The sequence below is a fragment of the Acartia tonsa genome, chromosome 9 (assembly GCF_053477335.1).
Source record: "Acartia tonsa isolate MP-2025a chromosome 9, ASM5347733v1, whole genome shotgun sequence".
Classification (NCBI taxonomy): Eukaryota; Metazoa; Arthropoda; class Copepoda; order Calanoida; family Acartiidae; genus Acartia; species Acartia tonsa.
The window spans coordinates 12,954,156-12,972,333 of NC_137268.1; positions in this window are offsets into that span (position 1 = coordinate 12,954,156).

Consider the following 18,178-nt stretch of genomic DNA (forward strand, 5'->3'; position numbering starts at 1 on the left):
ATTTATATTTCATAAACATTTAAAGTAATATGATGTATGTTTTCTACTTGTCCATGTATCTGTGTGTGTACACACCTTTGGACTCGCCAAACACTAGACTGACAAGATTTTCCTTTACAATCTACAAGGTCCAAGGAAGGTTCATAACTTTTTAGCATGAAAAACCTATATTATTTTTTTTTTATCTTTTAAAAACTGAAATAAAAAGTGATCGTTTGACCATAGGCGTCCAAGGGGGGGGGGTTAATGGGGCGATTACCCCCCATTTAGAATTTACCCCTACCCTGGGGGTGCCGTAGTATTTACCCCCCCCCCCAAACAATATTGGGGGGTGAATACCCCCCCAAAATAGAAAATCTCTAACAAAAAAAATTTTTGCGCGCTTCGCGCGCATTTTTAATACTAAATTTTTGATAAAATTTAAATTACCCCCCCAAAAAATTTTACCCCGGGGGTAAATTTTGGGGGGGTAAACAAATTTTACCCCTGCCAACAGATTTCAGGGGGGGTAATTACCCCCCCCCCCCAAGCAAATTTTACCCCCGGGGTAAAAATTTTGGGGGGGGGTAAAAAAAATTTGCAGCGCGCTTCGCGCGCCATTTCCCCCCCCCCCCCCAAAACCGAATTACCCCCCCCTTAAAAAGATTTTACCCCCCCCCAAAATAAAAAGCTTGGACGCCCCTGCGTTTGACTCCACACTTCACTAAGCGTCTTAGGGCGCTATCGCCAGTATATTTAATAGTTATTTCTCGTATCGTATTATAAACGGCTTTCCGCGGATATAGAATGTACAATTATAAGATTAAAACTAGTTTTTTTAGCCTCGTGTTGTGCCGAAGCACCGGCTAAAAAAACTGTTTTTAATCTTATGATTGTACATTTCTACATTCGTAGAAAACTGGATAAAATACGATGCTAGACATAGTTTTTTCGTATGGATGAGAACCGGTTCCTATCCACCGGATTCGAATGAATACGAGAAAAAGTATTACAACAAAAAAATACATATTTAAAAAATACATTTAAGTAAAAAAAATTACTAAAAATACAGTTTAATTCATTTATGAATTAAAACAGGTTATACATCTTTATTTCACTTTTAAATTACATAAAATAATTGTTACATCAAGAGGTTTGATGTTGCTTCAAGCAGAAACTGTAAAACACTGATTTCTAAAACCTACTTTTAGATAAAATCTAATTAGAAAATAGTTGTGGAGCAACTAAATAACAATTAAAATAAGCTAATATTGGTTGGTTCATTTCTACAAGAGACAAAATAAATTAAAAATTATTAAAATCGAAATATATTTCTTCATATCTTAGAATAGTGTATTTTTTTCAAAAATAGGTTGAAAAAAATACTAGCTTTAAAAAATAATATATGCAATAAAAACCTTTATAAGCTCCGCGACTTATGTACAAAGTTAAACTTAATGAGTAACGTCAATTTGATTAAGTTTCTACTCTTCAATATTAAAATCTTGTTTTAGCAACGGATTTGCAAAAATTATGTAATACAATAATAGATATAATATACATGGATTTAATGACTGGGAAAATTATGTCCTAAGTTTAGGTTGCTAAAATGGAGCTTATTTATTGGCCAGTTCGATACTTTAGTAGAAGGGGAGAGAATAGGATAAATTGGATGGTGGGTATCGTTATAATCGTCATCTGAAAGTACCAAATTAATGGAGTACACGAAATCTGGTTCAATTCCAATATTATTATATTGATTATCATAATAAAATTTTCCTTATAACTTAAATAATAAACGTATTATCAAACATTTGTTATGATATAATGCAATTATATTGAAGTCAAATTGTTACACAATAACAGCACATAGGGTTAAGCACGAATTTCATAATGGATATAGAATATATGTGGATATAATGACAGGAGATAAATTGTCGTTAATTTAGGTCACTAGCATGGACATCATTTATTGGTTCATACAGTAGGATGGAAGGGTATGGGGTAAAGGGTGTGGATGATAGTATCGTTATTTTAGCCAGCTACGTGTTTCACTTTATTAGAGCACATGTAAATCTGGCGTATAATCCAAGTAATAATATATCAATTGATTTCATGTTAATCTTTTAATTTACGCACTAGTACCCTCTTAGATAGTGTGTTTGTTCTAGGATCTAAATCACGACTAAAGAATGGTTGTCTATCAAGGAGGGAAGGGACATTGGGCTGTTTATTACACTAGTCCCCAAATTTTTATGATGACATTTTTGTTCGTTGTCTTAACCACGTTAGGGACTTTAAAGAATTTTAATTAGTTGGTTTAATAAGTTGAGCCTCCAAACGTTTCAACCACAAATTGCAATCTTTAAAAGGAGTATTTTGGTGTATAATCATTGTGGATGTACATTAATTGATCGATCATAGTCTTATCCCTTTAGATCCCTGGTTGTCTATGCTGTTTTGTTCTATTTTCATCTAATACAGCAAAATAATAATAACAAAAAATTATGGTATAGAGTACATAGTCAGTTTTTTAGACTGTAGCTTAATATTTCGATAAATAAATAAACCAATTGATTTCTCAATTACATTTTTAGATTGGGTTTTAGGATGGTTTTGCTATTTTTCTGCTCTTCAAAAAAAACTGGATGCTCGGGGCGCTTCTAACTCTCTAATATTAATGAATTGGACCCCCTTTCCTACAATGTTACTTGATGGTCTGTATGACAATTGGTTGGTTTTACACTTGCAAAGAAGTTAAAAATATAAATTTCATTTTGACCTTTAGATTAGCAGGCTTAAAAATCCTATATTTTTGCTTTTAAATCAGTTGTGTTTATATCAAAAAAGGCCTCATTTTGGTAAAGGGTATGTTATAAGAGATTTGGTGAAAGGTTTAAGGTCATAAAAAAATATTTTTTTTCAAAAAAAACAAACTCTAGTGAAAATTTTTGAAATATTAGTACAGCCGTTTAAAAGATCTAAATGGATAAACATACAGATAGATTCCACTACTTTATAATATTTAGTTTTTATTATTTATTTCTCAGTTTTGTATACTACATTTCACAGAGAAAGTAAAAAAATTGCCTGTAGCATTAACATTTGTAACCACAAGGAAGTCATATATCAACACAAAAATTAGTTTTACTATCTATAATACAAAGTAGCTTGATGTTTGTCTATCCGTCCGTCTGTCTGTCCATCCCTTAAGATCTCGGTAACTACTGAACCGATTGAATTCTGCTCTTCAGGGAATATACCTACTGGACCTGTAGTTGTTTTTGGCTATTTTCTTGGGGGATGGGACACCCACAACACCTCCAAAAATAAAACAAACAAAAAACATTTTTTTAATGTGGTGGTTGCAGAACCAGAGGTATTTGATTTTTTAAAAATTACCTCTTACTATTAAAGTATAAAAATAGAGTGGCACGAGATATACGCAACTCTACCCTGTGTCTACTTTCACCTGGGTCTTTGAATATTAGGTAATAGCGTCGGAAATATTAACACAGCCAAGTATCTACAAAGGAGCAGAACGTAGTTTGCTGGCAGAGGAAAAGGGTGGAGATGCGATCCTCAATTTTCAAATTCTTTGAACGTACATATAAGACTTTTACAGAAATGCTTCGCATCCAAAGCTATCTATCTATGCTTGATATAAAGTCAACACTTTATAGAGCAGATTATGAATATTTGATTGACGTGTGCCCCGCAATTATCCAGTAGCAATCAGGCGCAAGACACAATTACTTTAGCTAGGCCCAAGGCAATATTTGTATCCTTTTATGCATTCATAGGCCTATCTCTACCTATATTACACCATATATGGGTAACGCTAGCCTATTCATGGTAATTTGTATGTGATTTGCTAATAGTATATGTTTATTAAAGACATTATGTTTATTGTTAAAGTAATCATGTAAATAATCAGTACAAATATGTATGCCTACAACCATGCCTGATTTACGTCACATATTAACACACAGACATTTAATTGTACAGACAAACACTAAGATCCTGGTCCAAAGCTAATGTTATAGCATGTACCTCTTAAATTTAGTTAGTTATTTATTGACTCTCCTACCATCAACTTCTCTTTCTGGCTTTAAAAGGTAATGACTTAGTTGTTTGGCATGCATTGTAGTTTAAATTTAGGCCCCTTAGTACTTAGCATGAATTGAGCTTAGGCCTTATGTTAGAGTTCTAACACTTAGCACAATTCACTGCTTGGGACTTAGGGCACATTTCTGTCCTACTCTACTTATAATTTTAACACTTATCCTGTAAATATTTTCATACTTAACTTATGCACTTGTAATATAAATACACTTTATAAAAACATTTTCCTTCCTTAATACTTAATATACTTATATAATTCTGATCGAATAACAAAACCAACCATTTATTCTTAGATTAAAGCAACATAATACTTCGCGTGGGTCTTTTGTTGAGCTTCCACCAGCTCAACCAAATTCGTATTATACTTGTGGGAATAGAGGGTTAAGCATTCTAAACAAACGAACCGACGATGAGAATGTCTATGTGTATTGCAGTAACAGTAGGTTTTTAGTAGTACTCATAGAAGAGCGGTCTCCATATCTAAATTTGGACAAACGCCCCATTCGCACACACAATGGTGCAACTTACCGGTTGTATCTTGGAAAAAATTTTACTTCATAAATTTTTTTTCTTTTTTTTCCTTACCGTACCCGAACCGCCTAAGGCAGGTATTTTTACCAAAATCGAATAGTTGTAGTTATGGCAAAATCGGATTTTCCAAAACCTGTGAAACTATTTGAGAGCAAGGTTAGGACTATGAGGCGTTTGAAGAGATAGGGACTGAAAGGCACGACACAAATGCAATTGAGAGCCTCGTGTACGAGCAGTTGCACTAGCTGACACTCTAGAGGCCCTAGAGAATGCTAGCATATTTGTGGCCATTGGTCGCCGCCCTATAAGGACACTCGCACTGGTTGACACTCTAGAGGCCCTAGAGAATACCAGCACACCGGCACCTCCATGTCTGCCTCTCTTTAGTAAAACACTTGGGTTGGAATAATCTATGATCGAGCTATGTGCAAAACTTTGATTTTCGGACTTAGTCAGATTTTTGAGATTTAGGAGTTGTGCTAGGTGGCGGAGTATATATATAAATCTTCGGACTTAGTATGATTTTTACTTATTCGGAAATTCTCTAAGTGTTGAAATACTTGAATCTTTGATACTTAAACCAGAACTTATTAAGAATCAAGCATGGAGTAACTTTTCATTTATAAGCTATCAAAATACTATTTGTAAAGGACCATTTTGAACTGTCTTATTAAATGAAAACTTAGGAGCAAATCTTATAGAACACGGGAAACGCTGTTAGTTGGGATACATATTGTCTTTGGAGCCATGTTTCTGAAACAATATGCCGAAAGCAGTTAGTACTCTTGAGTCGTAGTAAAGGGCCAAAAGATTATTACAAACTTGTAGCATTTATACTCAAGTTAAACTGTACTAATACTTTGGTACCGTTAGAACCGATTTTCTGAGATTTGCACTTACTTATACATGCATAGGTCTTATATTCCTAATGTAATTCTGATTTATATGCGGATGTATCAAAATAACTATTTCCTCCACAATTTTGAGTTAAACAAAATATTTCAAAGTCTCAAAGATATTCTCAACATCGATCGGTTGGAATGATATAAGTGTAAACAAATTACTTTATGCAATTAGCAAAAACTCCAAAGATTTCCTGACGCTCTGAGCAAAATATTCCACTTTTTGGACTTAGCACCGTTCTATTTCTTTTGTTTCAGAGAAAATTTTGAATTTCTGGACTTATAGTAATTTTTATGAAATTGTGAACTTGGTTGGAAATTTACCAAAATTCGGACTTGTAATAATTGCAATTTTTCCAACTAGATTAACAAACTTCATTTTCCACACTTAAGAGAAAATTTTGTTTTAGAGTAATTCTGTCTTAGCCAAAATATTCCAATTATGGACTTAGAGAGATTCTATTTCTTTTGGTGAAGGATAATTCTAACACTCTAATACTTTATGACCTTAAAATCCTTAACTTATGGAGACTTGCACTTAGTCAAAATACTCCAATAATGGACTTAGAGTGATTCTATTTCTTTTGATTTAAGGGCAATCTCTAAAGTAGCCTTGTGAGGTGAACTGTTAGGAGAATTTTATCTCGGACAAAATACTCCACATCTGGACTTAGAGTGATTCTATTTCTTTTGTCTCAGGATAAATTCACTAATTTTGTACTTAGCATAATTTCATTGAAAAGTTTTTGGACTTAGTCAAAATTCACTAATTTTGTACTTAGTATAATTTCATCGAAAAGTTTTTGGACTTAGTCAAAATTCACTAATTTTGTACTTAGTATAATTTCATTGAAAAAGAATGTTTGACTTAGTCAAAATTTACTATTTTTATACTTAAGATACTTTCATAATTTTTTTCTTAGCCAAAATTTATTGATTTTGTACTTAGAATAATTTCATTAGAAACTTTTTGGACTTAGTCAAAATTTTCCAACTTTGGACTTAGAGTGATTTTATTTTATTTTGACTTAGAAAGTTTTAATTCAATCTCAACTTAGAAAATTTTTTTTTTACGCTCTTCATAAATACATAAATACAATAAACAGTTCACTCAACAATAAGTAGGACATGAAAACTAAATTTTTACTTACTTTGTTAATGCTAACATTTCTATTTCATGTACCACCAGAATTCAGCAGTGAAAGTGAAGACAAGTTAATTACTAGTGATAGTGACCATTAGTGATATAAAAGTATAGTCAACAATATAGGCCCTATATGTATTGAATAGCACGCTTTAAGAGACAAAGTTCTATAAACCAAACGCAGCAGGAGGTTGCAGCAGCCTACCTTGGGAGAGTAGGACGTCTCTAAAAGAAGTAGCAGAAGTACTACAGAAAGTACCCTACTGTCTTTAAATATCCGGAATTATCATAAAAAATTTTTTTTTTATATATCGAGAAACGTATGTTTACTTAGGCTTATTAGCACACAGACTATAACCGAGTAACATAAAAGTGTGTCTACATATAGCCCAGAGTTTTTATAACCTAACAGAATACCTTTAGATAAATAAGAAAAAAGTGCACTAAAACCAGTTGGATTAGTTTTCAAAAGTATAAGGGTATGTTTAATTCAAAGTTGATAGGTTCCTTTGAAGTTTGATTGACAACCTCCACAATATAGGTTGGCCACCTAGTGTAGGATATCACACTTCCTCAGAGTAAACTTGCACTTGAATATTGTATTACTACTAATTATAATTAGATTACATCCGGTTAGATAATTTTGAAAACAATCTTTACATATATAAATATAGGTGTATCTAAATTGTATATCTTACTACAGTTATAAGAATTGAAGTCATAAGTGAAGCCCCAATTTTGCGCAAATTACTTTATAGGATTGGAAGGAAAAACCCCTAATACAACTATAAGTAAGAGGTGGCGAGATCTTTGACATTCAAGCAAAATTGTTGCAATATTATTAGAATATAGACGATCCTTTGGGAGTGAACCTTAGTAAGTTATATTCATAATAGCCCTACAGGAATAAGTAGATCGTAGGCTATAAACACATATCCTTAGAGTGAAGTAAGAATTCAACAAGGATTATAAATTGCTGTTTCTTTTTCTCGACAACCATAATTTGCTAGGAAAGTCGACTCCTGAGCAAACTAAAGTTAATTTGTGAAAGTATATAAGCATACCCAAATTAACTCTGCTGCAAACATTACTTAACTTAATAACTAATTTGAATAGCTAACTAGCTCAAATTGACTTCATAAATAAACCTATATAAAAGTTAAGTAGAGGTGTTTCTACAGTTGAGCTTAATTAAGGATAGGAGTGCATTAGCGCACACTTCAGAATATCAATCAAAGCTCACACGCAAGTATATACGACGTAGAAACAACTATAGGTGAAGTAGATACCACACCCATCTATAGCTAAGCAAATTCAAAGAAAAGAATTGTTAGTTTAAACAAATTCTTGACCGTTTTAGACTATACCCATTATTTGTACTCCTCTCGAACTTTCGCTATTTTTATCTCAAAAATAGTACAACATCTCACAGGCTTTTAAAGAACTTACAAATAGTTCTAAGGCTTTACAACAACTATCATGTCATCTTCCCGCAAGCAAGGCAAGAAGGATGATGAAGCTGATAAGGAAACCACTCCTTGTCGGGGACGCTCGACAATACCTGGTACAAGAACCCCTTCAGCTAACACAGACACTAGAGACTCTGATGCTTATGAGGAGATACAAATATCCAATCTAGAAGAGCCAGAACAAATTAGTGAGAAGAATATGAGCCCTGAATTGAAAGAGATATCTCTGGACTCACTATCAACTCAAGTTAACTCACCAGACTCGTGGAAAACTGATTCCCGTGTGCAAACAACAGTAGCAGAAGAGCTTCTACTCTCACAGAAACTGAACACAATACAACTTGGTAGTCCTAACACGAGCGGTTCACTTGAAGTTAGGAGGAATCTCTGCACAAACTGTACAAAGAGTGTAGTGCACAAGAGAACCAACAACACCAACAGTTCGAAGTCTAAAGAGAAAAGAGCTAACCACAGAGACAAACAAACTGCCAAGATAGAGGCCATCTCAAATTATTATAAAAGAAAATCCACTGTTAGAGAAATGGCTACAAAATCACCCAATCCCAAACCTTATCACAGGGATAACAGGGACAGGCATTTTCAAAGGAATACCAAGCGGGATTATCAGGCTTCTTATAGATTATCACCTGGACGCTACTGTGTAGCATGTGGACAATATTCTCACAACATATCAGATGGATGTAGATTATTGTGTGATGATACAGGAAGGTTATACCCAACTGTATTGACATCAGCATTCTGCACAAACTGTTATAAGATATATGGTAAAGAGTTATACCATTCTCGACACCTATGTCCTGGAAGGCCAGCCATGATGGAACTGTACCATAGTGGTAAGGTGAAACCTAGTGGCGTATTTAGGCAAACATATGAAGAATGGGCTAAAGCCAATGCTAAGGAATCACCTAAAGATTGTAACCTCAGTGGAGTCAAAGCTACCACAGCGGAAATAATTCTCAATGAGCCTAACGATCAAATAGGAGACAACATTACACCAACTAAGGAGGAAGAAAGGAAATTGTACCTTCATTGCTCTGGTTGTATGCCAGAAGAAATAGATTGTAAATATGACTATGACGTACGAATGACAGCCTTACTTGACTCAGCAACAGATAAAAACATCATATCAGCCAGGTACTATAGCAAGTTGTTTGGCATAGTAATGAACGATGATAAAAATCAGTTGGAAGAAAGTCATGAGCCACCAGTCACATGTGCAGATCACAAGATCCCCGAACCCGGAGATGTAACTCTTATGATTCGTCCCACATCATTTTCAAGCCGTCATTACCCAATTCTCTTTTCAATTGTATCTGGAGACCATGAGGATGTCGCACCTATGATAATTGGACTGAATGGTATTAGAAGTCTACAACTAACATGGACTCCCTTCACAGACAAGTACCGATTAGCACCGTGTTTGTATTCTATTCTTCACCCTGAAGGACCACTGAGCAGTATCTTCTGTTCTGACTTCGAGCTCCAGCTCTGTACAGGAGTAGTTAAAAAGATCAAAGCTAAAGAAACCCAAGTGATAGTGATGAATATCAACCACTTTTTCAACCTGGCACCTGGAACACAAGTGATCCTCAGCGACGATCATATTTCAAACGGAAATGCAGGAATTAAGATCTTACCTGGACAAACACAACTCATTATCAATGATGATGGACAACTCAGTGGCAGAGCTCTAATAATCAACAACTCCAATCACACTATCACCAATACAGTTATCACTGGTTACATAGAGTCCAGCGACCAATCCATTGTCAGAGAGGTAGTCGTTGATTTCGATTTCACAGGATCATTCATATATGGACTACCTATGCTACCAGAAATAGATGATTCTGATGACGAATTGGAGCAACTTGCCATAGCCCGAAACACACCAGCTATTAACTAGATCACTCTAGTTACTAGTAACCAACCCAATAATATTCTTATACTAATCTGAAACACAAAATCATTACTCAAATCGATTAACTTTTCAAGCTGATAGATACACTCTAAATCATACAGCTATCGAACAGGGCACTCACATATCATGAGTGATCTTAATCTGATTATCATCTTAATGCTAATAAAATTCCTAGTCTCCTCTAATCCTGAATGAAGTAAATTCGTTGAAAACAGAGATGATGTTGTAGAGTTTAGGTTAAGGTATATGGTTAAGATTGGCAATCTCACACACTAATATTTTAAATCAATATACAAAATTGGGTAGTAATAAAGCTAATGTTTTAAGGTATAGCTCTAGAATCTTCATACATTCTCAAGTAGACAGAAAAGTCCTGGACAACCAGATGTGCCAAAATAACTCTGGGACTTTGCCTAAAGACTGTTATTACTTGTGAAGCAAATCTTACACTAAAATTCAACCTATGACAGACAAGACAAAATTGTATAAAAAAAATATATAGGACATGACCTAGATAGTACACTCCTCCACCCCAGGAGCCCAGTATACTTAGGGAATATCATTAAATTGATTGAACTATCTAAGGCCGAAGTCTGAATCATTGAGCATACATTTTAAATATTCTGAAGAAAGTTGTGGAAAAATACGCACATAAAAGAGAGAAAATTAGTTTAAGAAAATTTCACTTACTTTGAAAAGTTGTGACTTTTCCTTGGTTCTAAGTTTACATATCTATCGCAGTATAAATTGAAAGCAAGCCTAGCAGTTTTCAAAAGATATGGACTTACAGATTTTACTGAAAGAAGACTTTTTATGCGCATATTCACAACAGTATGCATAAACGAACCAATAGCACACTCGATCTCACTTATATTTTCAAGTTAAATAAAACTTTTGTCTCAATTCTAGCACAAAGGTGAAGCTTAGAGGACATTAAGATAATTTTGGCAGCTGGACCAATTTTAGTAGATTAACTAGCATATTGACATGTACAATAATCCCGTCAAATGAAGCTGGCACCACCTCTAGCTTTTATGCAGTAGTCTTATTATAAATTGCATTGCCAGAACTCACAGACCACTTTTATCACCTGATCTATTCCTTATATAATCATACAATACTATATCATTCCTGGTGACAAAATACCAAGCTTATCGTTGCGTTTGCAAGTCAAGGAAAACAGTATTGGAACACCTAACTTTAAGATTTCTTTTGTTATCCTGAAAACCCTATGAGTTATAATTCTTAAGTAACCTTGCAGTCAACATTAGGTCTAGGAAACACATGTCGGATACTTAACCTATCAACATATAATAATGCCTGAAATATATGCCCAAAACCATATTGCGACAAAAGTATATCTAATTTGTACATAACAGTAATAAAAATAACTATCGATTGAAGATCTGCGCGAACAAAACTATACTTTTCATGCTTTTATTATGAGAACACAGCAGCAGTATATATTGTGATATACCATAATCTCACACATCAATGATTTTATTTTTAAGATCAAGTAATTAAGCAAGAAGCCATTGCATACCCTCAAAGAAAATTTCAGTCAACAAAAAAAAATTTTTTTTGGCATTGCATATTGTACTCAGACATCTTTGAAAACTTAAAAATTTTTTATGCGAAAATTCATTCAGAACTTTAATATAACCCAAATACCAATGCATCTTGTCAACGAATGAATAACGGGTTTATTACATTTCTAACCAAAGTATATTTAGTATCACTGAATATACCAAAGAATCAATTTATTACTTGTTTAACCCTAAGACTAAAACAACAATATCCTTCCTGAGAAGAAAGGACAAGTATCAATTCTTAACAGAGACACATAAAAGCTAGGATTAACAAGCCTAAAAATAATGCAATAACAAATACTCATAAAAACTGACCTTAAAAACAATAGCCCCAATGTAAAGGCTTGAACTGTTATAACAACAAACACACTTAATAAAAATGCCATAAAATATTTAAGTTGTAAACGCATATGAGCTAAATTATATTTCATTCTATAAAAAGAGAACACTTTTACTATTCTTTCCTTAAAAGCGATATTATACGCTGTACGCAATTTCTGATAAACAGGGATAGTTAAAAGTTTAAATAACAAAATTCCCCTAGCTCTAATTTAAAAATACCATAACGTATCAAAACCTGCTTTAATTGCTAATTAAAGAATGCAAATACACGAAAACACATAAAAATATAAGGTAAACTTACAAAAAATTCGTGGAATTAATTAAAGCAACACTTTCTACATAAGACCAACTCTAAACATCACACATATCCTCTCACAGTACATAGTAAATTGCAAGTTTTCAAAATAAACATGGTTGAAAGGAGCTCTGATATAAATACAGACAAGTTAAATACCCTTTCAAAATCAAAGAATTTCAAACCAATTGACGAACATTTTGACACTTTCATAGAGGATACAAAAGAGTAATTATAAAGTCTTACAATAAACTCATGGACTAAAAGATAATTAACTAAACGAATACGCTTCCGCTTATATTTCCGGCTAAAGCAAAATCTGCAACCAGAAATATGTGCACATTCATCTCTTTATGCACAAATAAGCAGCGAAAAGATTACCATTATAACAAAAATGCAAACTTAAATAATACAAAACCTATAATTCTGGACACGTACAGAGTTCATATCTAAGAAACATTGAACATAAATTATAAATATCAGATTTCAAGAGGTATTAGTTCACTCCAATAACAATTACTTACATTTCCGTTTACCCTGTAAACTCGGGAACAATATAATAGTATGTTATTCTAATCTGATAACTGAGATATCATAATTTATGTAGAATTTTCCCACTCAAGGTTATATATCCAGTGGTAAAATTTACGTCTTCTCTATTGACAGGGGGAGACCAACCATATACAATACACGTCGACTAAATAAGTCGATCCCTTCAAAAATATTTATACGCAAAAATATATAGAAGGTAAATTGTATATGTATAAGTTTTGAATCTGTATAGTCTAAACAGAATCAAACGAGTAATACAAACTGTACAAATATACGCATGGTACTACATAACCCAATATATACAGAATTGAGTTAAAACACCTAATATAAACCATGTAAATTACACAGGCATAACAATATTATTAGACAACCTATATATACGCCTTGAACTGAGATGAACTTGATTAGTTATTAAGCCTATAACCAATCTACATACAAAAAATATGTCAAAACTTTAATTATAGTTAGAAACCGGAAACGCCCACTCAGAATCTAGCAGTAGCGAAAGTGGGATAATAAATAGATTTTGGAAAAATAAGTTAGTTTATCATAGAACTCCAAGCAGTGAAGACCTTATTTATTAGTGTAAGTGTATCAATCAGAAAAGTAACTTTTGATTTTGGATATAAGCATTTACTAAATAAGCTGTTTAACAATGTATCCTAAGATAATATTAATAATACTAAGTATGTACTACTATAGTACAACAGCAAATACAATGACAGATTTGATACCCACTCACTATCAAAGTGGAGAGTATATAGGCTACACAGCGGTAGCAATTCAATCCATTCAAGTTGATATATCTATAGGCAATACAGCGCCTGAAATAGCAATCTATGATGGCCTGAAGACGCAATTAGACATTAACTACGACGGACGCACATTCACCTCAGCACAAACTAAACTCATAGGCAAGTTATATACCAATAAGATTAGGGACTTGCTTATTGATGTAATGGAACTTATCCGCACGATCAAGGAAGCTATTGAAACAGTAACTCCCTTAATAAGTTCTAACCGTATTGAAGTGACTAATAATGTAAATAAACTTTCTTATAAGCTAGATCATGATAAGTTTGACTTTACACAGTTATTGCTTGCGGAGATAGTACCACAAATCGTAAGTGGTATAACTCTTCATGCCAAAGCAGCTAACTTTGTGCAAACAGCAGAATATTCTTATTTTGATAGCCTGAGCAACTTAGCCATCACAAACTTAGAAGAGCTTAAAGCAGACTTAAACTTCAGACTTACTCTAATTCAAGATCTTGCAAAAACGGACATCACAGACACTATTAAAACTTTTGTAAGGCAAGAGCTTAAACTGGACTATATTCATAATCTCGGATTGGAAGTCCAAAGCCGTTTAAGTGGTGGTACAACATCATTCACCACTATACTATCCATGGAATTAAGTTCTGATCCAATAAAAATCTACAGATATGCACCAATTCCTTTTGATGAATGCTACATCGATTCCATTTATTATTTGGATAAAACCAAAAGAGTATACAGACAATCTTACTATAACGCTTATCTACCGGTTGAGGCTGACCAGTGCCTTAAGGGACTACTTAGCGCTAATGAGACTTTGATAACCAAGCACTGTCCGCTGGCAAAACAGACTTATCCTTATGCCCATGTGCAAGATGGAATTGTCTTTACTAGCTTGAGTGAAAATACTAATCACAGTTTAGAGAATGCATCAATAACTATTACATCCACTCCTTTTATTATAACAGGAGGATCATATAATCTCACATTGGGAGATACGATCACACAGTTTGCACTAGGCTATGACCGACAGACCACGGCACGAACTTTACCATTTGCATCGGAATCATTGTGCCCACCTAAACCTAAAGAACCATTAACCATTAGAACCATCTTCGCTCATATAGAAGAAATAGCTATATACGTGTCAATAACAATTATCATGGTTCTAATACTAGACAGGGTCACTACATTCTTAGTCAGACTCTTGAAAAGGATATTAAGATTATTTCAGAGGAGCTTGCGTATACGTGGTAGAACGCTTGTCCCTCAACGACCAGATGCACATCATCATAACCTAACGGTAATCTACGGCAGGAGAGGTCACCCCGCCGCAACTACCGCTAGTTATCGACCTAGAAACTCAACCAGAATAGTCAGATAAACATACAAGTTAACCTGATTCCTATGACTTGATTTCTAATGTATCCAGATAGAAAGACCTACGGACATTCCCAATGATATAAAAGACTTTGCCAAACGGAAATATAATACTCTCGTACTTACCTATATAATATTGTACTTATATTCTTGTACGTTCTTATAAAAATCTATACGTAATTATTATATGAGTTATCTTAAAAGGTAGTGATAGAAACGGTAAGAAATAAATCGCATATAGTAACTATGATACCAGAAGAACATAGCAGGTAATATTATTACTTATTTAATCGTTATAAAATAAGCGAATTTTAAAACTAGGCTAAACGCTTCCTAAAGGTAACAATTTAATTTAATTATTATCATTACTAACGTGACAAACAAACAAGTAATACTTATAGAGTAGCTACGTAAATGGGAATTTTACACAACATATATTAAACCAGTAATTAACAAGTATATATGTTACTTAAAAATCTCTATATTTATTTTAACAAAAGTAGATAATCTTTAGAAAAGGTATAAAATTTTGACAAATATTTCTCTTTGGTGAAAATATAAAGTTAAAACAATTTTTGAAAACAGAATATAAACTTTTATTTAACAAATCTTTGGAAATAAAATTGCGATAATAAGAAAAATTTCTGACAAGTTTTAACAAATTTAGTTAATATACTTTTTGGACTTAAGCTGTATACTGGCACATAAGAAAAACTTCGAGATCATTAAAAATAATTGAGCGATAAATGCAAAAACTTATAAATATAAAATATATAAATAAATATATATAGGCACATAGCCTATCAACGATTCTACTCGAATCAGGAGAACTCTATTTGGTGAAAATAAAACTTAGACTTAGCTTTAATGAAGGACCTAAGAAAAATTTTACCCCGAAACTTAAGTTTTATGACTATTGTATTGAGACTTAAAAGGAATGTTAAGTTCTATAATTTAAAAAGGAAACGCTATTGACTCTAAGCCTTATTAATTAAATAAATCTTCCTTAATGAGATTACCCGATCAATGATACTACTTTAATTGCTCAAATATTAAAATTACAGACAGTCTTTACATGAGATCTCTTAAAGGTACTTGAATAAGCGTATTTAAATAGCTTTGTCTAACGTCAGTCTTTCAGTCTACTTAGATATTGGTTACAAAAAAAATATATATGCTATTTACAAGTCCTCTCTATATCACAGCACAATTAAAATTCACGATTAATGCACAGGGATGGATATAAATGAAATTTAGAGAAAAGGTACTGAGGCGCAAGTTTGATTAAATATCTATATATACATAACCCTTAAAAGCTAACAAGAATGAATAAATTGTGACATAAGGCTGAAATTAAAGTTGTTAATATACTATTGAGAAAAGAAAAAATTAATTCGCTTATGAAGAAAGTAATTGATATTAAATGAAGTTTTAAAATATGGGCAAAAGAAAATACAACCTTACATCATTACTTCCTTACATACTAAGTTCCTTACAAGCTAACATGTATATACATAACAAAATAGCAACGGTGTAAATTATTTGGTCTTGTACAGTATAAAAGTCATAACGTCTAATATTTTACTAAATAGTGATCACTACTTGACTAGTTACATAGATTAAGAGTTTTGTCACACATGTCTGAGCAGTTTTTGTCTAATAAAATCGCAGTGTCTACGACCAAGCTAACAATCGCCACTTCAACGCGTACGCTTAGGGCCGGCAGAACCCCGTCGCCGAGGGACACCCTCAGCATCGGACTCCTCCCTGCTATTATCTGACGAACGCGCAACTGAATTCAGGCTAGCCGTCTCTGAGGCAGTCTCTGGCGGAAGGGCTGGGGTTGGGGTCTCAACTGTAAGACGCAGCCGTTCTAAGCCTCCAACAATTCTCTCCGGCAAAGGGAACTGAATCTCACTGCCCATAGAACCGAACTGGCTGGATGGGATATCGATCTCGAAAACGTCCACTAGAGGGATTGTACTTTCCGCTTCCTAAAATAGGGAAGGAAATATAAATTAAACAGAAAGTCTTAATAAATACTAGGGAGAAATATAATAATGTCTACCCATATAGATTATTGGACAATCCTGATACTTTTAGAAAAAAAAAGATTATTACATAAATCCTCCAAAGTCATAATACTAACCATTGGAAAGGGATAAAACTATAGTTAAAATAAATTATTGTATATAAGCATAGCTAAACCCACCAAATCCTTTACTTTAAGTCACGTAATTTTGGCAAATAATAATATTAAAAGAATTTAGCAAACTTACCGCTGAAAGGTCTGCTGCAGATGGAGAATCAATGCGACTAAGGCATAAAGATGAACTATAGCTAGATCTCTCCGCGGACCCTCCAGTACTGGGCGGGCTAAACCTTAGCATGGTTGTATAATGCTGCTCCAGGTTAACTGAATTTGTAGCCTAAAATATAATAGATTTTATTAGTTTAATCGCAACACTAAAACAGAATTCAGGAAAATCAGGAAATGAGAATGCCTAAAATCCTGTAAAGCTATATGATTAGGTAGCGACTCAACCCACTTTATAATAGAATTAACATCTTAAAACGGTTTAAAAAGGACTTACGCAACCATACATTTTAAGGTTAATATTCTACCAATATAAGAATTTTAGTTGCAAACACCTCTAAATACGTGTACAAAGGTACGGCCTCTTTCTGAAAATTAATATAGAAAAAAAAACTAAAGCATCTATACTTACATGAAGACGCTCTGATTGATCGAATATCAATGGGCGGAAGCCAGGACTTCCTGACGGGCTGTCCAATCCCGCAGGCACATTACTTCCAGTAGGTCAATCCTCAGTGGTAGAAAGGCGGTGTACAGCAAACAGCCCAACTCTGGACCTCACCTCGGCTGGAGTTGATGGACTAACAGAGGGAGCCTAAAACAAAAGGAAAATATTAAAGTCTTGAAATAACTTCAAAACCCCAATGAGAAGCGTGTGGCACGAGCAGACTCTCAACCTCCCCAGAGGGAAATAATATTAATTTGCTAATTAAGATTATAGTAAAAGTTAACTGGTATCTCAATTTGATTGCGGTAACCGAGCGGATTTCTCTGGTGACATAAAACGATGACAAGCGGTGAGCGATATATATGGAAGAACCGAAAGTCAACGTTGAG